Source organism: Hypanus sabinus, chromosome 22 (genome assembly GCF_030144855.1).
Source record: "Hypanus sabinus isolate sHypSab1 chromosome 22, sHypSab1.hap1, whole genome shotgun sequence".
In the NCBI taxonomy this organism is placed as follows: domain Eukaryota; kingdom Metazoa; phylum Chordata; class Chondrichthyes; order Myliobatiformes; family Dasyatidae; genus Hypanus; species Hypanus sabinus.
In genome coordinates, this window is record NC_082727.1 from 28,747,286 (window position 1) to 28,773,662 (window position 26,377).

A 26,377-nucleotide genomic window follows, 5' to 3' on the forward strand; every position below is an offset into this window, starting at 1 on the left:
CCTATTGTGGCAATAGGCAGATTACAGTTGGTACAGGTCCTCGGTCAGGCAAGAGTTAATTCCAGGCATGACCACAACAGCCTGCGCTGGAATATGACTAAATGAGCTGTTTTAGTGGTGATGCTTGAGAGATGAATTTTGACCAGAATGTGAGAGCTGTGGGCAAGGTCATTAACTTACTCTTAAACTCCCTCCCTTGAATCACAATTTGATACAATTGGCTTACTTGGCCACTTCAGTGGCCAGGCCTAGGTAGGTTTCGATTTTTTAAATAATACTTCCTGAATTAGTTGGAGTTTTACAATAAATGGCAATTTTTCCACACTCCCCATTCTCTACTTTTCTATTCTTTACTCTTATCCCTTATCTTCTCCTCACCTGCTTATCACCTCTTTCTGGTAACCCTCCTCCCTTTTCTCCATGGTCCACTCTCATTTTCTATCAGATTCCTCCTTCTTCAGCCCTTTAGTTTTTCCACCTATCACCCCCTACATTCTCATGTCATCCCTCCTCCTCCTCCTCCATCCACCTACCTTCTCCCTTACCTGGCTTCACTTATCTTGATGAAGAGTCTTGGCCCAAAACATTGACTGTATTGTTTTCCACAGATGCTGCTTGGCCTGCTGAGTTCTTCCAGCATTTTGGAGTGTGACTTAGATTTCCAGTATCTGCAGAATCTGTTGTGTTTAAAATTAAATTATATGGTCACTTTTAGCAGCCTTTGATTTTCAAACTTCTTAAACCAATTCAAATTCTCTTGATGTATCTATATTCTCTAGACTAATTGTAAGTCACCACGCCACTATCACACTTAATGCCACTTGAGGTATTGCTCTCATGTAATTAAGGATCATAGTGATGAAGGAAGAACAGAGGCTTTGCACTTACAGAGCATCAAGGAACAAAGATCAACTTCAATCTCCATATATATTTACACTATTTATTCTTTTGGGGTTTTCTTCAGTTTTGTGGATATCTGTGAAGAGTAAGGATTTCAGGTTGTATACTGTATACTTTCTCTGATATTAAATTGAACCACTGAAACAGGTTAAGAATCTACTGTGGTATTTTGATCAGGGAGTGATATGCAACAAAAAACAACACTCAACAAGTATAAAAAAGAATAACATAAAAATAAAGATAGTACAGATATGAAATAAAATATACATAAATATCAGAGAGTACTTGCAATGCAAACAGCATCATAAAAAGTGGTTTCAAGTGTTCATAGTGCAATGATGGAGGTCATAGATTGAGGGGGTTGGCAGGGTGGGGTCTGTCAGCTGGGGAAAAGAAACATTAAAGACGGCGTGAAGCTTTGCTTTAATAGCCCTATCCCATGATACCCCAATGACTTTTCAGTTATGTAGGCAACCAAGGTAGACAAAGTGCTCAGAAAGATCCCACTATCGACCATCATTGAGCTGGTTCTCACAGGTTATATCAGCTATTTTGGATATTCAGGGTGAGGTCTAGGCCTTCAGTCTTCAAAGCTGAAAGCCGTGGACTTTGCAACGAGGTTGAAGACCTGAAACACTAGGAATTATAATTCTGCAAATTAATAGGCAGACCAGAAGGTTAGTGCCCTTTGTAAAAAAAAAAAGTTTTAATTAACTATAATAGGTTATAATTATTGTCTAATTACCTATAGTTAACTGTTTTAATGTTCGGAGTTTATTTTTTAAGTTATTTACTTTTTTATACCTTTTAAGAGTTTCTGAATGTCAGCTACTATCTGCTCAACCACCCTCACAGCTTCGACAGCGGATAGAGTTCAGGATGCTTCAGGCCTGTAAGATGTGCTCCCCGTATCCCGACAGCGTCATGGAGAATATATGAGCAGCAACTCCAGGTGGAGGGACCAGACAGGTAGGATTGGTGCAATATGTTTGTGGTGATGAACTTAGAACTTGGAACGTAGCACTGTACAGGCCCTAAGGCTCACAATGTTGTGCTGACCTTTTATCCTACTCCAAGATCAATCTAACTCTTCCCTCCCATATAGCCCTCTGTTTTCCTATCACCCATGTGCTTAAATAAGAGTTTCTAAGGTGCCCTTAATATATGTGCTTGTACCGCCACCCCAGACAGGGCATTCCATGTATCCACCACTTACTGTGTAAAAAACTTACTTCTGACATCATGTTTATAGAGCAAAAAACAGTGACTCCAACACCAGAATAAACTGTTATATTAGACCCCATCCAAACCTAAAGGACCCAAATCTTATGTGTCATTTTCAGGATAGAATGAATCAACCCCGAGGGAAACTTCATCTTCTTGAGCTTAGGTTAGAGCAGACTGTATTGCTTAAGAAATTGGGCTGAAATTATGTTTGGTTTGGCCTTGGTTTGGGCAGGCTTTAGATGCAGATTCAGATTCAGATTAATTTATCAAATGTACTATACAATATCTAATAAAATGGCCACTGATTTTATGATCATGGTCTTCTGCTGCTGTAGCCCATCCACATCAAGTTTCGACATGTTGTGCGTTCGGAGCTGCTCTGTTGCACACTATTGTTGTAACCCGTGGTTCTCTGAGTTACTGTCATTGTGCTGTTAGCTTGAACAGGTCTGGCCATTCTCCTCTGGCCTCTCCCATTAATAAGGTGGTTTCATACACAGAACTGTCACTCACCGGATGCTTTTCTTGCACCATTCTCTGTAAACTCTAGAACTCCAGAGCGTCACAATCCCAGAAGATAAACAGTTTCTGAGATACTCAAATCACCCCATCTGGCACCAGCAATCATTCTGTGGTCAAAGTCACTTAGATCACATTTCTTCCCCACCTTGATGTTTAGTCTGAACAGAAACTAAACCCCATGAGCATGTCTGCATACTTTTATGCCCTTGAGTTGCTGCTGCATGATTGGCTGATTAGATATCTGCATTAAAGATGCAGATGTAGCTAATAAGGTGGCCACTGAGTGTAGAAACATACAGTTAAATGCATTGTTTGTGTTAACAACCATCACACTCAAGAATGTGCTGGAGGCAGTCTGCAAGTGTTGCCACACATTCTGGCACCAACATAGCATGTCCACAATGCTTGGCAGAACAACACAAAGCACAACAATAAGCCTCCTGGGTACTTGAACTTGCAGACATGGGGCCTTTGACCTCCCCAGGAGACTCATAGATTTGGGGCTCGGGCCATTGAGCCTTGACTTGTGAATTTCTCATCAACCTTTGGGTTTCGATCTTTGGTGTCGGTATTTTAACTTTGGTCTCCCGAGGCAAGGAAGGGGAACCTTGTAATGGATATAGTACAGCAAGGACCATCAAGCTGGGATGGTGAATGTGGGAGACAAGGCAGACTCGGGCCATATTCTGTTGACCTTAGAGGAATGAGAGATGATTTCATTGAAAAGTACTAAGTGCTGTTCATAAATATTTCCTCAAGCTGAGTTGGTCAAGAACCAGGGGTCACACCATTCAGGACAGAATAGGGAAGAATTTTTTTCATTAAAGTGATGTGAATATTTCAGATTCTCCCACCAAAGAGGGCCATGGAAGCTCAATCACTAAATGTTTTCAAGATGGAGACAAATAGATTTTTGGACATTCAGAGAATCAAGTGATATGGAATTCAAGCTGGAAAGTGGCATAGTGATAAAAAATGACTCGTTATCCTGTTGGATTTGGGTCTATTTTTCTTATTTTTCTTGTAGTTTAACTTTCCTATGTTTGCTTCTATTTTGTAATCACCTCTGTACATGTATTTGTTCAGTGAAATTTCTAGTAATTTTAGTACAGTTGCTTCTGTATTTGTCTAGAAACTTCTTAGTTGTCAGTAGCAGGAGTCACACCACTTGAATCTGACTATTTTATTGGTTAATTATTATTACTAGAATTTTTGTTAACTCTAGTCTGAGTATGAGATATCCACGACTGTTTGTCTTTTCTTTGTTCTCTCGGCTCCTCGTTCCTGTTCATCTTCTCCTCTTGTAATACTCAATAAACAATCATAATATAGTATGCATCAAGTTTTGTGCCTCATTCCTGACTTCTGAAGAACTTTTGGATCACTAAAGTATTATCAGGATCCAGAAGTCCTATAGGATGGTGGAGCAAGTGTTTGGACACAGTTATGTTTCTACTCCTAATCTTATTAAAAGCCCTGAAGATCTTCACTTCGCCTTTCTTTATATAGCAGCTTGAGATCTTTCTTGTCAATTTAAACAGACAGCAGACTCAAAGAGACTCACTGAATCTGAAGGACACTATGTTTGTCAAAACAATGTTCAAAATGCTTTCAAGTGGGACCTAAACCTAGGACTTTCTAAAAGAGGTGAGAACACAGACAAGTTAAAAATATACACATTTCATACTCAGAGATAAATAGAAGTCAATTATATCATGACATCCCCTGATGCAAACCTGAGGGTGAATGAAGAGGTGGTTTTATTTTCAAAGGAAAGATTAATCTAGCATTTGATCCTGGTGAATCAAAGGTTCGACAACTTGTGTTCTCAATATTATTTAATTTTTATTTGCACGATTTGTCATAGTTTGCTTAGGTTGTTTGCCACACTTTGTTTATGTAGAGTTTTAATTCTGGATTTCTAAATTTTCCTGTAAATGCCTACAAGAAAATGAATCTCAAGGTAGTACATGGCAACGTATATGTACTTAGGAAATAAATTTACTTTGTCTTTGGTGATTTCCAACTGGCAAGCTAGTTTAAGATTGCATCATTTTGTGCAGAGCTTAATTCACTCCAGATCAGAGTCTGATGACAGAAGGAGATGCTCAGTGAGTCTAAATTAAATATTTTTGTAGTTAAGCCTGTGGTCAACATGTTGCACTCAGAGTAAGTTTAATCAAGAACATATTAGGAAAATGAAGGATTAAGTAGGAGGGAAGGGTTAAAGTATAAAATCAACACAACATCGTGGGCCAAAAGACCCATAATGCTGTAATGTTCTATGTTCCTCAATCGGTAATCAGAGAAGAGCACACCCACAATTTGCATGAAAACCACGTGCAGCAACTCGTGAGTCAAAATGAGTCAAGATTGACTGTGTGAAAACAGAAGTTGCTGGAACGTAGCAAGGAACAGAACACTGGAAGTCTCAGCATCTGTGGAGGCAAGGGTGTGAGTCAAGATTTTGGGCTACATCCCAGCCTCAGAAATGGAGAAAATGGGTGCGAGGGTTAAAATGGGTTAATAATGGCAGAGGGTAAGCCACCTTTCAGAAAGAAGGAGGCTATCTCAGAAGTCCTAGAGGAGAAGATCTCAACTTGAGAACAGATGTCGTGGATGTCATGGTCCAGTCCATGAAGTCCATGTTCTGGCTCATGGTCTGGTCCATGGACTCTGGACTCCGGGTCATCCAGCTGTCTCTTGTTTTAGTTGGGCTTAATCATAGGCACCTGATTCTTGTCCTGAAGCTGGGAATATAAGTGGCCCTGGGTTCGAGTGTGGGTGCTGGTTTGTCTTGTCAGTATCATGTCCTTGCCTCTGTTGGGTAAGCCAGGCTGTCTTTGCTGTTACCCTGAGGCTGGACTGTTCCTTTCCCTTCCCCTTCTTTCTGTAGCCCTTGGCTGGAGCCTCGCCTGTGTCCTCGCTTATTCTTGCCATCAAATTCTACTGCCTTGCTGTGTCCAGATAAGGAATTGTCTTTCGTTGTTTGGAACTGTCTCTGTGTGTCCTCACCTTCGCTAGGTAGGTCTGGCCATTTGGTGCTATCTAGTGTTGGGAACTGTCTCTTTGTGTTCAGCTTTCTGTGTATGAGTCCCGGCCCTAAGTACTGTTCCCAAGGAGGGATCCTGGCTCAGTGTTTGCATTCCTGTCTCCCAAGACCAAGGCTCTGTGTTCCAGTCTCCCAAGTCCGAGTCTGAGCTTCATGTCTGCGTCTAGCCCAGGAGTCCCGTGTCCCGCTCCCACGTCCAGCCCTGTTGCCTTGCCAGGTCTTGTCCTCGCCTAGACCTGGAGTCTGAGCCCAAGTCAAGACCCAGGTTCTGGGTCCCTGTCCAGTCTCTGGCTCGGAGTCCTTGTCCAGGTTCCAAGTCCCTAGTTCCTCGTCCAGATCCCGCTTTCCTTGTCTAGTCCTAGCCTAGTGTCTTGTCCAGCGTTGTTTCTTCCCCACTTCCCTTGCTTTCTTGACACATCTCGTCCTGTCCCGAGTACTTCAGTGTCTGTGTCTTGCATTTGGGTCCGCTCTCAATGCCCACCTTATGATAGTGGAGACCTTGTAGGAGGCAGTGTTGCAGGAGGTACAGTCAAGGTAGCTATGGGTGTGTTTATAAAAGATGTCAATGACAAGTTTGTTGGAGATGGAGACAGAGTTACAGATAAGGAAGAGAAGTGTTGGAACTGGAGAAGGGATCAGGTGAATCTCGTGGCAGGGTGGAAGTCGGTGGTGATGGTGATGAAGTTGACAAGTTCCACGTGAGTGGAGAAAGCAGCAACTATCCAGTCACTGATAAAAGATAAAAAGAGTTGGGGAGCATGCTGGAAGACTTGGAAAAAGGACCATTGCATGTGACCAACAAAAAGATAGACGTAACCAGGGTGTTTATTTGAAGTAGCTTTCACTTTGCCACTATGTTTCAACTAAGTTTCAGTTATGGCAATGAAAGCTCAGCATTGTCATAACAGAAATAGAAATGAGTCTCTGAACTATTCTTAGTTTCGGATTTGCCATCTGCTATTAAGGACATAGAGACTGGAATACAATTCCAATAAGTCTGAATGAGTAAATAAAATTGAGGCTTTCTTAAAGCTGTTGAATTTTTATCTGGAGAACTTCGTATTAAGAATAAGGTTCCACTTCATAACTCAGCAAAAAAAAAAATTGTTCTTGCCAATAACAGTTCTATCACTCTAACCCATCAGCTCAGACAAAACAAACCTTGATGGACACTGCTGGATATGAGTTTCTTCAGGACACAAGACCAGCACCTTTCAATGAAACAAACATTGAAAACAAAACTGAGTGACCATGTTTTTAATCTGAAAACTCTTTAATATGATTGTTGTAGATTAAAAGGATGCAGCAATGAAGAAACTAAAAACTTTCATACTTAATTTCAATCACTTGAACAGACAAGATTATTTTGGACATGCTCTCAGTGTTAGTAAAATTCCCTAAAACTACACTGTTGATGACTAGTTGGACACTCTACTTTTCATTAATATTTATGGTCATGCACATTTCTTATGTCTTCCATTGTCCTAAACATCCTTATTATAAAATTTACAGCCCACCTTGCAATTGTCCTTGGAATACTGAAAAAAGGATTAAACAAACAACTGAGTCATTACTCAATCAGAAATCGCAGGCAGCAATACATTCAATCTCCCTTCCGGCTTCATAGACTTTGCCAGTGATTTTTCTCTCCTCACATACTCTATTTATTCTTACAAGTATGTTAGAGACAGATGGCAATTGTGACTGACAGACAGTGCACCAGCCACTGATGTAAATTAATGTCTCCTGGACAATTTAGCAAATTCCTTGTTAAAAATAGGAAATTCTCAGAAACCTTCAGTTTGATTTTGTTCCGCCCCTCGGATGGCTCATAATCCTGCATTACTGTTAGAGTCATAGAGCAATACAGCTCAGAAAATTGGCCCGTTGGCCTATCTAGTCCCTGCCCATCTGTTATTATGCTTAATCCCATTGACCTGATACCATCAATACTTATCAAAACTTCTTTTTGATGTTGCAATCAAATCTGCATCCACCACTTTCACTGACAGCTCATTCCACAATCATGCTGCCATCTCAGTGGAGAAGTTTCCCATCAGGTTCTTGATAAATATTTTACCCTTCACCTTTAACTTCTGAGCTCCAGCTCCAGTCTCTGTGGAAAAAGCCAGCTTGCATTTGCCCTATCTGCGCCCTTCATGATTTTGTATACCTCTACTGAAGTATTGTATACTTCCAGATATTCAACACTTTCTCATTTAACTCAGAAATCTACATAACTGTATGTCCAGATGGAGGATCTCAGCCCAAAATGTAGAATGTTTCTTTCCCTCCATAGATGCTGCCTGACCTGCTGAGTTCCTGCAGCTACTTGTGTATTACTCTGGATGCTAAATATAAGGGAATCTTTTTTTTAAAAAAACTGCACTGTGTGGTCTGAGTTTGATACATTCTTGGTCTGGATACTGTTGTTGAGTTTAGAGTTACAGTCTTCAATGTGGGATGTCCTGCTGGTAAGTCCATATTAATATTTGCTACTTGAAGCAGCAACACAAACGAAACCACGGTCAGTTTTGGATGTTGCCATTTCTGGGAGTGGCAGGCTTTGTGTGAAGTTTAAATTAGAGGTGATAGCAAGAATTGGATGTGTTGGTCCAAATGAAGTGTCTCAGCCCAAAATGTAGAATGTTTCTTTCCCTCCATAGATGCTGCCTGACCTGCTGAGTTCCTTCAGCGATTTGTGTGTTGCAATGGATATGTTGAATGTGTTGGAAGCTGGAGAGGGGACTCATCCATTAACCCTGAATGAATTTGGAAGGAATGGAAATGCTCTTATATTCACATGTCCTAATGACATACAAGGAGAGACAATGATTCTATTTGCACACAGCGCAAACTAAATCTCCAACTAATTTTGCCAGTGACCTATGCTGTCTACGTTCCAGATTCTAACACTTCTGTCCAGATTCTACAAAGCACCTAGTATACCCAGCTGACCTGCCACCAGCACTGCTTTGGGATGTGGGTGGAAAATGAAATGCTCTGTGGGAATGAATATGGTCACAGAGACAAAATACAAAAACAATAAAGAGGGAGCAGTGGTGAGTTTTGAACCCAGTTTATTGGAACTTCTTCCCAGGAATAAAAGGCTTGACATAAAAGGTGTGTTTGATGTCAGGGCCTGTGATTGATGGAATTCAGAAGAATGGCAAGAGGGGATTCTCACTAAAACCTACCAGATACTGAAAGCCCTGGATAGACTGGACTTGGGGAGGACTCAACCAGGTGTAGGCGATTCTCAGATTAAGGACACAGCCTCAGAATAAAGGGGCATCCCTTTAAAACCGAGATGAGGAGGAATTTGTTCAGCTGGATATTGTTGAAAATGGGGTGTTCACTGTCACAGAGTGATGTCGGGACCAAGCCATTTGGTGTATTTAAGGAAGATATTAATAGGTTTTGGATTGGTGAGGGGGCTAAGCTTTATAGAGAGAAGGGTAGAAATAGGGTTAAAATTCAACCATGATTAAATTGTAGAGCAAACTCAACGGCCCAAATAAACTAGGTCAGGTCCTATTTCTTCTATTTTGTTGTGGTCTAACTGTGCGACAGCAGCTTTTATAGCTATGCCACTGAGTTGCCCTGAAAGGAACAATATTGTTGAGGTTCAAAGCAGGGACACAAAACAGAGAAATGTGGTTGTCTTCAAGGAGAGAAAGTCGATGCTAATATTAAGCCTGGAAATACACAAAGTGTTGGTGAGTCATCTTGCGCCATGATCTCCAATTCAGATCTCCTATGAGAACCCTAAAGATTTACTTTAAACCTAACACATCAGAGGTTTCTGAGTGTGGCAAGTGTGCCACCTGTAACCAAGGACCAGTGAAAGAATTAGCAAATATGTGATTAATGTTAAAGACAACTGGAGAAAAGGTGTAATTTCCAAATCTTTTTTTAGAGCAGATGTTGTGGGGCCACTAAATATGCACCTTGGCAAAAGAGAGAAGTCTGGCAAAATTGTTTTACATGACAAATTTAACATTGACTGAATGTACAGAAAATGTGCCATATTGGAGAATGCAGTAAAGCAATTTTTCTTGGGGCACCATTCCAAGGTGCAATCAGGGGAGAAGTTTATACAGGTAGTATTGGTGAGAGTCCATTGCAGGCAAATCCCTCTCCACCATTGAACTCTCCACCAAGGAGGACTGCCACAAGAAAGCAGCATCCTTCATCAAGGCCCCCCCACCATCAAGGCCATTCTCTTTTCTCGCTACCACCATTGGGCAGGAGGTACAAGAGCCTTATGTCCCATAAAACCAAGTTACTACCCTAAAACCATCAGGCTCCTGAAGCAGCATTGGTAACTTCACTTGCCTTCTCACTGAACTGATTCCACAACCTACAGACTCTCTTTTAAGGGGTCTATCACTCAGGTTTTTAGTATTATTTATTTCTTTCATTATTTGCTTGATTTGTCTTCAGCACATTCAGCTTCCTTTCGAGTGTCCTTTCAGTAGGTCAGGTGCTACAATTGTCACAGCATAGGGATTTTGAACAGAGACCTGACCCTGAAAAAGGTAACTGTCAGTATGTTATACAGTGACCCAATTATCAATTATTACTGCAACACTGTGGTTGCCTGATGAGGTACCTACCATACCAGAAAGGCAAATTTGGTAGTTGGCTGACTAGAAGCCAGGAGGTATTTTTGGCGTCTCTGTTTTGTGGACAACCAAACTCTGTCAGACATAAGGCATGACCAGAATGCCTTTGTGTTGGATCAACCACAGGCTAAGCCAGCAATGCCCTAGTTTTGTATTTCAGCTTTTCTAATTGGTTATAAATTTTAATTAGCAGTAAATGCCAAAAGTTAAGAAGGATGAAGGTGATAATTTAGCTTAAGGGAACATTGCCTGCATCAAAAACTGTACAGCAAATAGGTTATTGTTTAACGGTGACATCCATTTATCTAGCATTATTAAAGGAGCAACTTTATTTGCCATATACATTTGGATGTATTGGGAATTTGCTGTGGTGTGTTGGTCAGGGTGTGGCATGCAACAAAAAGTAACATTCAACAATTATAAAGAATAAAGAATTACATAAATATAAAGTTAAAGGTTAAAGTATGGTGACGGAATAAAATGTGTATAAATACATAAATATCAGCATGTAACATTTACAATTGTACAATGTAAACAGCATTATAACAAGTGGTTTGAAGTGCAATGCAGTGACTGGGGCAATAGAAGGAGGTGGGAAGCTAACTTGAATGGTTGACCAAATTTACAGTAAAGGGGGAAAAAACATTTAAGATGGAGTGAAGTCTTTGTTTTAATAGCCCTTTAGCATTTTCCAGAAATGAGCTTTGGAAAAGGCAGTTTGCAAGGTGGGTAGTGGCTGCAATTTTTCTAACCCACTTCTTTATCATGGACACATACACGTCCTGTAGTGATGGTAGTCAGCAGTCAATGACCTTTTCTGCTGGGTTTGCTGTAGTTTTTGTATATCATGAGAGGATGCTGTACCAAAGCAACAGTTGTGGCTAATGTGAGGATGCTCCCTATGATGGCAGTGTAGAATTCCATCAGTATGTTCTGAGGAAGATGGAATTTTACCAACTCCTGCAAGAAGTACATCCTCCGCTGAGCCTTTTTCTTAATGAAGGAGATCTGGTAAAATAATAAAATGTACCAGATACTTCAGCGAAATTTCAATAAAATTCCACACGTGCTAAATAGTGACATTAGGAAATAATGGTTTCATCAAAGGTGTAGGTTTCAAGGACTCTCTGAAAGGCAGAGAAAGAAGTGGAGCATTTACAGAGGAAGTTGCCGAGCTTAAGGCTTTGGGGTCTGTTGTGCAGATACCAGCAGTGGAGCGATAGAAATCTGGATACACTGTTATTGAATGCAAAGGTCTTCAGGACGTTAGGCTGGAGATTCCAGAGAGGGCTGAGCTCATGAAATAATTTGTATGTAAGGATAAGAATTTTAATATTAAGCCATTGGTAAGCTAAAAAAGAGTGTGGGTCATCAATATTTACACACGTTGATTCTAGATATCACATTATTGTATCACCTGATCCTTTCCTCTCTTCTATTGAACAAGACATAAATGATCATGACAAAGAATTTACAGCAACACAAAGTGTTGGAGGAAGTCAGACTATCATGCAGAATCTATGGAAGATGTTAAATATTGATCTCCTGACAACTTTGAAATCAGAGGATGATCTTTACCAAGAGAACTAGTGATTGTTAAAAACTTGCAGAAGATTATGACTGGATAAGGCACTTCAGCTTAGGACCTAGACTTTACTCTCTTCTGGGGTTTTAAATATGCTTCCACACTAACTCAATCTACTGAAAAAATTCTCTGAGTTGGGCATAGTTATATTAAAGGTAGCACTCTGCACTCTGTACATGAAGGACCTCTGGGCAATATTTGCAGCTATTGTGACATTGTTACAATGCAGCAACCTCTGGAAAGATTGTCAACACTTAAACAACTCTCCCTAGAGCAGCCACAGTATAAGAGCAGGAAATATTGCCATAGGATAAAATACATGGGAAAGAACAGATGGTTTTCTCTAGTATGTCCAAGACTCTGCTTGCAATGAACTGCAAAAGTCCCTGTGTGCTGAAGTCTGATGGATGGGCCTAAGCTTAGTCTCGATAGACCATGGATTTGCACCTTGGAAAGTTTCCAGGGTGCAAGCCTGGGCAAGGTTTTTTAATGGAAGACCAGCAGTTGCCCAAGCTGCAAGTCTCCCCTCTCAGCACCACCAATGTTCTCCAAGGGAAGGGCATTAGGACCCTTGGTACCGGTGTCATCGCAGAGCAATGTGTGGTTAGGTGCCTTGCTCAAGGACACACACGCAAGCCTCAGTCAAAGATCGAACTAGCGACCTTCAGATCACTAGATGAATGCCTTAACAACTTGGCCACGTGCCAACACTCAGATTACCACAGGCAACTCTATAAATACATTTTTAAAAGAATATGTCTTATGTCACCAAAGACTTCAGCAAATTCCCTGCCTGTATGGAGGCACCGGTGTACAGGATTGAAAAAGCTGCAGGGAGTTGTGGACTTAGCCAGCTCCATTATGGGCTCCAGCTTTCTCACCGTCAATGACATCTTCCAAAGGCAATGCCTTAAAAACGCAGGATCCATCATTAATGATCCTCACCATCTGGGACATGCTCTCTTCTCATTACTACCATCAGGGAGAGTTGCAGGAGCCTGAAGACACACACTTAATATTTTAGGACCAGTTTTTTTCCCTCAGCCATCAGATTTATGAATGGTTCTTGAAACCATGAACACTACTATTTTTCTCTCTTATTGCACTAATTTTTTGTTCCTTTTGTAACTCACAATAATTTTGATGTAAGCCTCGCACTATATTGCTGCCGTACAACAAGTTTCATAACATATTTCAGTGATAATAAACCTGATTCTGAGATTCCGAGCAGTCAAGGGAAAACCAATGAATTATTTAGCACAACGCTAGTGAATGGATTGCAAAACTCAGGACCACAGCATTCAGAACATTGGTGTATCAGGCTGACACTAATTATTGTCTGGTTCTGAACTCTGTATGGAACACTCCTGATTTTTTTTTGGTGAGTTAACAACTGTGGTTGTAGTTTTTCCCTGCCGTTATCATTTCTTCACGGAATGGAGGAAATACTAATGTGACCATGAGTATTCAGTAGCACAACTGATGCCAGGCAAATGCCTGTCCTGTTGAAATGAATTGTACCCGAAAGTCTCTGGGCCAGATTCTGGATGATAGCAAATTGAGCTGGATATGACTATTAACACAATCAAACATGCATAAAGCCATTTTATGTAAGAAATAGGCAAACAAGTACATATTTGCATTCAAAGTTCATTGTGTACTGTTCTATCTTGTATACTGTTTCTAAGTGACTGGACTAATCAAACCTAGAGGTCAAAAGACAATAAAATGCAACCCCTGCCTGAAGAACATTTTGTCTCTGAGATGAGCTACTTCTTTTTACACAAGAGGTTTCTTTCCTTGCAGTTATTCATGACAGTAACATTTTTCCCTCAGTTGATTTTGCCCTTTATATCATAACTGGAAGTTCGATAGCATAAGTGAAAATGAGCAGTCAATGTTTCAGGCCAAAACCCTCCATCAGGACTATATTCCCATAGATGCTGCCTGAGCTACTGAGTCCTTCCATAACTTTTAGTGTGCTACTCTGGATTTTCAGCATCTGCATTGTGTTTATTATTTCCAGAATTTTCTGTTTTGTTTCAGACCACTGCTGTGAAGATGAAATCTCTTGGACACTGCTTTGAGCAGTAAGTCTGAAAAAAAAATTGCAGGAGCTATAAATGAAACTGACTTTTATTTTCATTTTCTTCAGTTCACTGTTCATGAAAATTGTGGAGATGAAAATACGAAGTTTGATTGGCTGAAATTCAAATATCATTTAAGCAATTATTGAAACGATGGCTTATTTTCCACAAGGCCTGGGACGATGAATCTTTGCTAAGAGGATGCACATGTTGGGTGATTGGTAACAAGATTAAAAAGACACAGAGGACAGTGGAAACAGGAGACTTGATGATGAAACTGTTAAGTTTGTACTTCTAAAACTAATTGAAAGAAAAACAGAGGAGCCAGGCACTTGTCTACTTTGTTCTTTATAGTGAGGCACTCATGTAATGATGTATGCCATTCATGTACATATTCGCTGTAACCCATAATGAATTATGTAAACAAACAAAGACTGCTTAATCAAACAGTATATTTACAATCATACTCAAATATTACTGAAATATTTAATACACTAACAGAAACCTTGCAGAATGCAGCCAATTCCAGGACCAGAATCAGAATCAGGTTTAACATCACTGGCAAATGTCATGAAATCTGTTGTTTTACGGCAGTGGTACATTGCAATACATAATAATAAAAAACTATAAATTATAAGAAGTATATATAAAAAATAAATTAAGTAAGTAGTCCAAAAATTGAGAAAGAAATAAAATAGTGAGATAGTGTTCATGGGTTCAACATACATTCAGAAATATGATGGCGGAGGGGAAGAAGCTGTTCCTGAAACATTGAGTGTGTATCTTCAGGCTCCCATACCACCCCTTCAATGGGAGCAATATCCTGGATGATGGGGTTCCTTAAGAATGGATGCTACCTTTTTGAGGCATTGCCCTTTGAAGGTGTCCTCAATGCTAATGCCCATGAGGGAGCAGGCTGAGTTTACAACTTACTACAGATTTTTCTGATCCTGTGTGGTGGCCCTCCATACTAAATGGTGATGTAACCAGTTAGAATGCTCCCCATGGGACATCTGTAGAAATCAGCAAGTGTCTTTGGTGACATACCAAGTTTCCTCAAACTCCTAATGAAATATAACCGCTGTCATGCCTTCTTTGTAATTGCATCAATACATTGGGCCCAAGATCTTCGGAGATGTTGACACCCAGAAACTAGAAACTGCTCATCCTTTCCACTGATAATCTCTCATTGAGGATTAGTGTGTGTCCCTTGACCGCCATTTCCTGAAGCCCACAATCAATTCTTTGATCTTACTGACGTTGAGTTCAAGGTTGTTGTTGCAACAACACTCAGCTAGCTGATATACATTCCTGTATGTCTCCTCAACACCATCTGAAATTCTGCCATTGTCATCGGCAAATTTATATATGCTTTGCCAAGGCACACAGTTGTGGGCGTAGAGAGAGGAGAGCAGTGGGCTGAGCACTCAACTCTGAGGTGTGCCAGTGTAGACTGTCAGCAAGGAAGTATGTTATTTTTGACTCACACAGACTGTGGGCTCCCAGTGAGGAAGTTAAGGATCTATTGCAGTGGGAGGTTCAGAGGCCCAAGCTTTGGAGTTTGTTGATTTGAACTGGTTGTGGTTGTATGGTTGTGTCAAAGCTGAGCTGTAATCAATAAACAACAGATTGACGTACGTATCACTATTGTTCAGTTGAGCCAAGGCCAAGTGGAGACAGTGACATTGCATCCACTGTAGATCTGTTGTCGATAGCAGATCCAGGTCCTTGCTTAGGCAGGAGTTGATTCTGGCCATGATCAAGCTCTCAAAGAATTTCACTGTGGGAGATGTGAGTGCCACTCAGTGTTAGTGGTTGAGGCAACTCATCCAGCTCTTTCTGGGCACTGGTACGATTGTCGCCCTTTTGAAACAGGTGGGAAACTCTGACTGCGGACGTGAGAGATTGAAGATGCCCTTGAGCACTTCCAGCAGCTTGTTGGCACAGGTTTTCAGACCCCTACCTAGAGTGGCAGGGTGGAGATACATCTCTACCAAGAGAGGTGTAAGGCAGATCTTCCCTCTGCTAGCCTGCAGGTCACCCTTGGGCAAGGTGTAGCACCTGCTTAGCCCCCCAGTTGGGGTCACGTGAAGACACGTGAGCAGCTGGTGGATGGTCGTATGAGGAGCTGATATATATCACAAGCCCTGGTTTTAAAGTGACTGACACCAAACAGACAATCTCCGAAGAGTATTGAAAATGGCTGGGGTCACCCAAATGAAAAGACACTGCCCAGAAGAAGGCAATGGCAAGCCACTTCTGCAGAAAAATTTGACAAGGACAACATTGGTCATGGAAAAACCATGATCACCTACATCATACAACACGACACATAATGAACAAACAAACCAAGCACACCATCAGGGCCTGACGCCTTGCGAGGGTTCACCCTTTTGATAAATGTCCTGATGTTGGCCTCCAAGTCAGAGATCACAGGATCACAAGATACTGCATGGATCTGCGCAGATGTAGTTTTATTCTCCCTTTCAAAGCGTACATAAACATCTTTGAGCTTATCTGGGAGTGAAGCATCATACCCCATTCATGATGTTAGGTTTTGCTTTATAGGAAGTAATGTCCTACAAGCCCTGCCAGCGCTTACATGCAACAGATTCCATCTCTAACCTCAACCGGAATACTTTTTTGCTCTTAAAATAGTCTTCTGTAGGTCAAATCTGGACTTCTTGTATAATTCTGATCTTGAATGCCGCACCTCCAGCCATCAACAGACTATGAAGTTCCTGGTTCCTCCACGTCTTTTGGTCTGGTAGATCTGGTATGTTCTCAAAGTCACACACTCATCCACACAAGGCTTGATGAAGTTGGTGACAACTGTGGTGTATTCATTCAGATTTGAAGATGAGGCCCTGAAGCTTGTTCAGTCCACTGACTCAAAGCAGTCTTGTAAGTGCTCCTTTGACTGCCTTGCCCATTGCTTCTTGACCTTTACCACCGATGTGTAGTCTTTAGTCTCTGCCTATACATTGGGAGTAGAATAGAGCCAGGTGATCAGACTTTCCAAAATGGGATGGCAAAGTAAGTGATCTTGATGGTGGTATAACAGTACTTAAGTGTGTTGGCTCCACAGGTGATACATCGGTGATAGTTGTTCAAGGACTTCTTCAAGGTGGCTTAGTTGAAGACCCCCACAATAATAGGAAAGGCATCAGGGTGCACTGTTTCATGCTTGCTGAGTACAGTGCTCAGCTGCTCCAGAGCCTGCTGATGTTGGTCTGCGGTGAAGTGTACACCACTACCAGGAAGATGGTGGAAAACTTCCACCTCACCTCCGGACATCACCCCTCAACTGAGCTGACCAGCAGCAAACTCCCAACTACACACACCTCCTTTCACCAGTGGGCCAATAATAGTTCAAGTTCAAAGTCAATTTATTATCAAAGTATACACAATATATATCACCATATACTGCCTTGAGATTTATTTTCTTGCTGGCATTCACAGAAGAGCAAAGAAATGCAACAGAATCAATGAAAAACTACACACAAAGACAGACAACCAATGTGCAAAAGAAGACAAACTGGAAGTACTAAAAGAAAGTCAGTAAATGAATAAATAATACTGAGTAAATAAAGAATATAAATAAGTAAATAATACTGAGAATAATATCGAAATGTAAAATATCATCCAGACCAGATGCTCAGATCCATCACCTTGACCCACGCACACTTAACCCAGCTTTCTACATGTGAACTAAAGCTCCACACGTATCAGTAATCCAAATCAATGACCAGAAATTATGTAAGTCTTTATTGCCAGATATTCATCAACTAAGTTACTTCCTGCATAAAACATTTCCAACATCACAGAATTAGAATCAGGTTTAATATCACCAGCATATGTTGTGAAATTTTGTTAACTTTATGGCAGCAGTACATTGATATACATGGTAAATAAATATAAAGGAACAAATCTGAATATCATTAAGAATATATATGTCTATTAAAAGGTGAAGTGAAAATAATTAGTGCAAAAGAAGAAAATAATAAAGTAGCGAGGTCGTATTCATAGATTCAATGTCCATTCAGAAATCAGATGGCAGGGGGCAAGAAGCTGTTCCTGGATCACTGAGTGTGTGCCATCAGGCTTCTGTACTTCCTTCCTGACAGTAACATTGTGAAGAGTGCATGTCCTGGGTAGCGGGGATCCTTCCTAAGGCACCACTTCTCGAAGATGTCTTGGATACTACGGAGGCTAATACCCATGTTGGAGCTGACTAATTTTACAAGTTTCTGCAACTTACTTCAATCTTGTGCAGTAGTTCCCACATACAAAACAGTGATGTAGCTGATCAGAATACTCTCCATTCTATATTTGTGGAGGTTTCCGAACTGATAAACCAAATCTCCTCAATCTCCTAATGAAATATAGCCTCTGTCTTGCCTTCTTTATAGCTGCATCGATTTGTTGCATCCAAGTTAGGACTTCAGAGATATTGACACCGAGGAACTTGAAATTGCTCACTCTCTCCACTTCCTTTTTTTTTCTTTTTCAATCTTTTTATTGAGTTTCATATATATATAAGAAAAAACATAACATAATAATGAATAGGTTATAAATACAATAGACTTGAAATTACATTAGTAATAGGATAATAATATCCTATTAAACATCAACAAAAAAAAGTACATTAATCAATTAAGTCTATATAATTATATATGAAAAAAAACCAAAAATAATCATCAAAAGAAAAGGAAAAAAAATTTGAAAATATATAAAAGAGAATATATATTGAAAAAAAAACACTAAACTAAACTAACATGGGCAATAATAACAGTTTATAAGTATATGATAGTGTCAAAAAAACTCCGGAACTCCATACCTGAACAAGAATAAGCGGAGAGAAGGTCTGAAAAAGGCCAAATTCTCCACTTCCAATCCCTCTATGAAGATTTGTTCATGTTCCTTTGTCTTACTCTTCCTGAAGTCCACAACCAATTCTTTGGTCTTGCTGACAAGTTTGCAAAGTTGCAAGGTTGTTTCTCCACCACCACTGAACTAACTGGTATATCTCATTCCAGTACATCACCATCTGAAATTCTGCCAACAATGGTTTTATCATCAGCAAATTTGTAGATGGCATTTGAGCTATGCCTAGCCACACAGTCATGGGTGTAGAGAGAGTAGAGCAGTGGGCTAAGCACACAACCCTGCAGTGCGCCAGTGTTGATTGTCAGCAAGGTGGAGTTGTTATTTTTAATCCACACCAATTGTGGTCTTCTGGTTAGGAAGCTGAGGATCCAGATGCAGAGGGAGGTACAGAGACCCAAGTCATGTAGCTTTTCAATCAGGACTGTAGGAATGATGGTGTTAAATTTGAGCTTTAGACAATAAATGGCATCCTGCCATAGGTATTTGCATTGTGTCCAAGGCCGCGTGGCAAGCCATTGAGATCATGGCTGCTGTCGACCTATTGTGGTGATAGGCAAATTGCAGTGGGTCCAGGTCCTTCCTGAGACAGGTGTTAATTCTAGCCCTGACCAACCTCTTAAAGCATTTCATTACTGAGGGATGGGAATGCAATTGGACGATAGTCATTAAGGTAGCTCATGTTTTCTTCTTGTTCAAAGAACAACTTCAAGCTCAAAGTTCAAGTTCAAACTACATTTATTATCAAAGTATGTCTATCACATACAACCTTGAGATTCATCTTCTTACAGGCAGCCACAAAACAAAGAAACAGTATAATTCATGAAAGCGCCACAGCACAAAGACAGTCAAACATTCAATATGCAAAAAAAAGGAAAGAACAATAAGAAAAAGCAAATAAACAATTCACAGAATGTAAACCATAGAGTCCCCGAAAGTAAGTCCACAGACACGGAGCAGGTTGGTGGCTGGAGCCTGTCCAGGAGCCCGATGGCTGCAGACCACAGCTGTAGAGTTAGTTCAGTGCTGAGGTGTGTAAACCCTCCCAGAGTAATGAACTGAGCTCTGTCCTCATCCTCAAATCCTTAATCTTTTTAATCTGGATCAGCGCTTAAGTCAACTAACCATCGGTTTGTTATGCACTCTCAGGCCTGGGCCCTGCCACTTCAGTCCAGCCCGAAGATTCAGCCTGGTACCATGTCCACTCCAGCAAAGGCCACCGTGGCCGTACCGGCATTCTGGAGAGTCCAGTTCACCAAATATTTCAGGATACTCCAAAAACACCAGGTGTGGTTCAAAAGCACACCTTGAGGCAAAAAAAAATTACAGGCTGCTGATACCAGTGATCGTAGTCCCAAATAAGTATTGTTTGCTGTCACCATTTCTCTCCAATGTCAACGTCGCAGTTTCAGAAATGACATGAAATGTGTTGTTTTGCGGTAGCAGTACAGTGTAATACATGAAATACACCATAAATTACAATAAGAAATATATATTTTAAAAAGTAAGTAAGTAGAGCAAAATGATAGCAAAAATATTGAGGTAGTGTCTTAGATTCACTGACCATTCAGAAATCTAATGGCAGAGGGGGCAAAGCTGTTCCGAAAATGTTGAGTGTGTGTTTCCCAGCTCCTGTACATGATGATAGCAATGAGGAGTGGGCATGTCCTGGGTGGTGGAGATCCTTAATGACCATTTTGAGGCTTCATCTTTTGAAGATGTCCTCAGTGGTGTGAAGACTAGTGCCCATGATGAAGCTGGTTGAGTTTACAACTCTCTGCAGCTTTCTCCAATCCTATGCAGCAGTCCCTCCATACCAGATGGTGATGCAACCTGTTAGTTTGCTGCTATTGTCAACAGTAGATAATAGCTGCCGGATGTTGTTCTCCTAAAGAGTACTGAATTATTGGGTTCAGTATTTTGAAACTTATTGGCCTTCTATTTTTAGATTACCATATTGAGCTACTGCACTCTCAGTATACATCCAGAATACCAATGTTTATTTAAACCATAAGATGATAAGACTTAGGAGCAGAATTAGGCCATTTGCCCCATCAACTCTGCGCCACCTTTCAATCATGGTTGGTAATTTTTTTTCTCCTCCTCAACCCCATTTCCTGACCTTCTCCCCAAAACCATTGTTGCCATGTCTAATCAAGAACCTATCAATCTCTGCCTTAAATACACCCAATGCCCTGGCCTCCACAGCTGCACGTGGCAACAAATTCCACAGATTCACCACCCACTGGCTAAAGAAATTTCTCTGCTTCTCTGTTTTGAATGGTTGCCCCTCTATCCTGAGGCAGCGACCTCTTGTCCTGTAGTCTCCCACTATGGGAAACATCCTTTCCACATCTAACTCTGTCTTGGCCTTTCAATATTCGAAAGGTTTCAATGAGATCCCCCCTCATCCTTCTGAATTCCAGTGAGTACAGACCCAGAGCCGTCAAGCATTCCTCATATGATAACCCTTTCATTTCTGGAATCATACCTGTGAACCTCCTCTGGAGCCTCTCCAATGCCAGCACATCTCTTCTAAGATGAGAAGCCCAAAACTGTCCACAATATTCAATGTGAGGCCTCACCAGTGCTTTATAAACCCTTAGCATCACATCCCTGCTCTTGCATTCTAGACATCTTGAAATGAATGTTAACATTGCATTTGTCTTCCTCACCACTGACTCAACTTACAAGTTAACCTTTACAGTGTTCTGCATAAGGACGCCAAAGTCCCTTTGCATCTCAGTTTTTTGGATTTTCTTCCCGTTTACTTAACAGTGCATCTGCATTGTTGTGTTAAAAAGGATTAAAATCTTGTAATTAAATAAATGACGTATTTTGTGTGTAACTTGCAGATGACCCTTGCAAACACGAGGAAATCTGCAGATGCTGGAAATTAAAGCAACACACCCTGAAACAAGAAGTAAAGTCCTGCCGAAGGGCCTCTGCCCGAAATGTCGACTGTACTTCTTCCTATAGATGCTGCCTGGCCTGTTGCGTTCCACCAGCATTTTGTGAGATGACCACTTGATTAGGTACATTTGAACATCTGTTTGTTAATGTAAGTATTAATCAGCCAATCATGTGGCAGCAACCCAATACACAAAAGCATGCAGACATGGTCAAGAGGTTCATTTGTTTGGACCAAACATCAGAATGGGGAAGAAATGTGATTAAAAGTGACTTTGACTGTGGAATGATTAATGATGCCAGATGAGGTGATCTGAGTATCTCAGAAACTACTAATGTCCTGGGATTTTCACCCACAATGTTCTCTAGAGTTTAGAGAATGGTAAAAAAAGCAATAAAACATCAAATTGCAGTAAAAATGCCTTGTTAATGAGAGGAGTAATTGCAGAATAGCCAGACTGGATCAAACTGACAGGAAGGTGACACTAACTCAAATAATCACACATTACAACAGTGGTGTGCAGAAGAACATCTCTGAATGCACCACATGTCAAATCTTGAAGCAGATGGGCTACAGCAGCAGCAGATCATGAACATACATTCAGTAGTCACCTTATTTAGGTACAGGAGGTACCTAATAAAGTGGCCACTATGTGTATAATGCTTTTGGTGGATGTTCATTGAAATTTGTCCGCCCTTCACTAGCCTCTTGATGGATGGAGAGCTTAAAATCTTTCTAACATGTGTAGCTCAGTTCCAAAACATGTGATTCCTTATCTAACTGCTCTGAGAGAGCTGCAATGTTAGACCTTCACCGATCTTTATATCAGACACCTCTTGCTGCTGAAAATCATCAGACTTAGAATCATGTGCTGTTTCTTATTACCTCAATGAACTTTCTAAATGTCATCAGATTTAAATAAGCCTTTAAGTGATACTTGGCTACATTTAAACACTTGAATTAATTTTTAATAGTAATTGAGATCTGAAGGTTGACAAATATTTGATGTAGGTAAGACAATTTAATGAAGCTATTGAAAAGGAAGTACACAGCACTCTGAATTCGGTAAAATATTTGTAAGCAGAACAAATTGGAAGTCTATGGTGAATGTAAGGCTAATTGGATGACACAAGTATGATGGGTCCGATTTCCTTCTTCTCTGCTTCATGATTCCAATCAATATTTCCTTTGTTTGAAGGTATCAGTCCTCAATGAGAATAGGCCATGCTAAATGGTACAAAAACTAACAGTGAGAGGAGTTCAGCAAGTTGAACAGCACATACAGGGCGAGAGGAATTGCTGATGTTTCAGGTTGAGCCACTGCAGTGGAACTGAGGGAAGATAGCCGGTCTAAAGGGGAGAAGGGGGGAGGTAAGGCAGGGTCTAGTAGATGATAGGTAGCCCAAGGACAAGAAAGAGCCAGGAGGGGTAGAGTTGGAAGACACAGCGGCGGGGGGGGGGGGGGGGTGGTAGTGATAGGCGGAAGCAGACTGGGAAAAAGGAGAGGCAGATGGAACCCAGTAGGAGAGGGGAGAATGAAGATAGAGAACAGTGATAAGCTGTTCAATCTACTGAATTCATCCAGCGGTTTGTTTTCTGCTCTTAATTCCAGCAGATGCAGTCTTCTGTGTCTCAATCATTATTAAATGGTATTTTATTACATTTACAGTATAGAGTCCTGTAACAATCAACATTCTTTATGATCCATGCCAGACCAGTTTGGTCTTCATTTTTTTGGTTCTGCTCTCCTATATTTAACAATACAGCTCTCTCCACTATGAAAAACTACTTCATAAGTATTTAAGTCATTTCTGCCTTCTCATTTCTAAGAAAGTACCCAATTAAGAACCTGTAGTGATAATGTAATTCTGCAGTCTTGTCACCTAACAGCTGAACTCCCAGCCAGTACACTGCAGTTGCCTGACTGTACTTTCGACACAGAAAATTGCTAGATTGATACCTGTAAGTGCCAAGTTGTTTGATGAGGAAATGGTGGGCAGGCTAGACTTGAATCTGTTGGAGACATAAGAGGAATTGCAAATGCTGGAGTCTAGAGCAATGGACAAACTGCCGAAGGAACTCAGGTCAGTCAGCATCGGTGGAGTCAATATTTGAGGTTGGGTCCTTCATCTGAATTCCATCATGCTGACCTTCTAGTGATGCTGCCTGACCCCCAGAGTTCCTCCAGCAACTTGATGTTTCAGCGGACCGGTCCTGGGCCCAGCACAGAAATGCAATTGCGAAGAAAGCACAGCAATACCTCTACTTCCATGGGATTCTGCATAGATTCGGCATGACATCAAAAACTTTGACGAAGCTCCTTAGGTGTGTAGTGGAGAGTGTATTGACTGGTTGTATCATGGCCTGATATGGAAACACCAATGCCTTTGAATGGAAAATCCTACAAAAGGTAGTGGATTTGGCCCAGTATATCACAGCTAAAACCCTCTCACCCATTGCGCACATCTACATGAAAAGTTGTCATGGGAAAGCAGAATCCATTATCAGAGATCCTCACCACACAGGCCAGGCTCTTTTCTTGCTGCTGCCATCAGGTAGAAGGTACAAGTGCCTCAGGACTTTGACCACCAGGTTCAGGAACAGTTACTACTCCTCAACCATCAGGCTGTTGAACAAAAGGGGTTAACTACACTCACTAGCCCATCCATTGAGATGTTCCCACAACCAATAATCTCACTTTAAGGATTCTTTATCTTGTTATTTCATGTTCTTGTAATCTATTGATATTTATTTATATTTGTATTTGCACAATTTATTGTATTCTGCATCTGGTTGATCTTTCATTAATATTGTTATAGTTACTATTCTATAGATTTGCTGAATATACCTGCAGGAAAAAGAATCTCATGGTTGTATGTGATAACATATACAGTATATACTCTGATAATAAAATATACTTTGAACTTTGAACTTTAACTGGTTGCATCTCTCCCTGGTCTGGAGGAGCCACTGTACAGGATCGGAAAAAGCTGCATAAAGTTGTAAACTCTACCATCTTCTTCACAAACACTAACCTCCCCACTACCTAGGGCATCTCCAAAAGGTGATTCTTCAAAAAGGAAACGTCGATCATGAAGGACTCCCATCACCCAGGACCTGACATCAAAGAGGAGGTATGGGAGCCTGAAGCCACATACTCAACACTTCAGGAACAGCTTCTTCTCCTCCACCATCAGATTTCTGAACGGACAACAAACCAATGAACACAGTATTTCTCCCTCTCTTTTTGTACTACTTATTTAATTTAATTTTCTTTTTTTATATACTTTCTATCATAATTTGTAGTATTTATTATAATGTATTACAATATACTGCTGCCACATAACAATAAATTTCATGACATATGCCAGTGATATTAAACCTGATTCTGATTCTGTGCTCTACACTTTCATGGGCAGCATGCAACATATCTAACTGGTTGATAGAATTTTAAGAACAGTAGTATATCTCTGTCTGTTTACCTACTGTACACAAGAATGATATTCCTCACAATAAGCTTTGCCAGCTTCTTCCCAGAATACAGAACATAGAACATTACAGCACATTACAGGCTCTTCAGCCCCCAATGTTGTGCCAACTTATAACCTACTCTAATATTAATCTAACCTTTTCCTCCTACATAGCCCTCCATTTTTCTATCATCCATGTCCCTATCTAAGAGTTTTTTAAATGTCCCTAATGTATCTGCCTCTACCGTCAACCCTGGCAGGGCAATCCGCACACACACACACCACTCTCTGTGTTAAAAAAACCCCTCTGATAAACCTCTATACACTCCTCCAGTCACCTTAAACTCATGCCCCTCATATTAGCAATTTTTGCCCTGGGAAAAAGCCTCTTGCCAGCCACTCATCAATACTTCTTATCATCTTGTACACCTCTACAAATTGCCTCTCATCCTCTTTCGCTCTGAAGAGAAAAGCCCTGGCTCGCTCTACCCTTCCTCTCTAATCCAGGCAGCTTTCTGGCAAGTCTGATCTGCACCCTCCGTAAAACTCCCACGTCCTCCCTACAATGAGGTGACCAGAATTAAGCACAATATTCCAAGTGTGGTCAGAGAAGTGCTTCACAGAGCTGCAAAATTACCTCACGGCTCTTGAACTCAGCCCACCAAATCATGAAGGCCAACACGCCATATGCTTTTTTAACAACCCTATCATCTTGCATGGTAACTTTGAGAAGTCCATGTGAGTACCTTAGGTAAAGAATGAGAGAAGTATATTAAGAAACCAATTTATCAGCCTAGAGTGTTAATGCACTAAAGAATTCATACACAATCTGGTTGCACTGTGTCTCAATCATAGCCGCACTGTAACAAACTTCCGTAGCTTGTGCTTGTACGTCACTGAACTGTTACATTTTACATTCACACACTGCAAAGCCCAAGCAGCACAACTGATAGAACCTATACTAATACACAATTTAGCCTGGGGTGCTCTTCCTCACAGAAACCATTTCATAGCGACGCAATTCTTACTAAACCAGTTATGGTTGCTTTGAGTGAAGCAAAGGGATTTTCAGCTCAAAATGCATTGAATTTGTTTTTATACTATGTCT

The 26,377-nt window shown here is 40.8% G+C and overlaps 1 long non-coding RNA gene across 2 annotated transcripts; it reads left to right on the forward strand.

Annotated features, from left to right (window-relative positions):
• Positions 1–114: 114 nt before the first annotated feature.
• Positions 115–25,993, forward strand: LOC132379472 (uncharacterized). Of its 2 annotated transcripts, none has more exons than XR_009507433.1 (3): positions 115–252; positions 1,756–1,869; positions 21,744–25,993. It is a non-coding gene; the product is annotated as an uncharacterized LOC132379472 (long non-coding RNA). The 2 variants fall into 2 exon arrangements; XR_009507431.1 differs by having other exon boundaries at positions 119–252; positions 1,713–1,869.
• Positions 25,994–26,377: the final 384 nt, after the last annotated feature.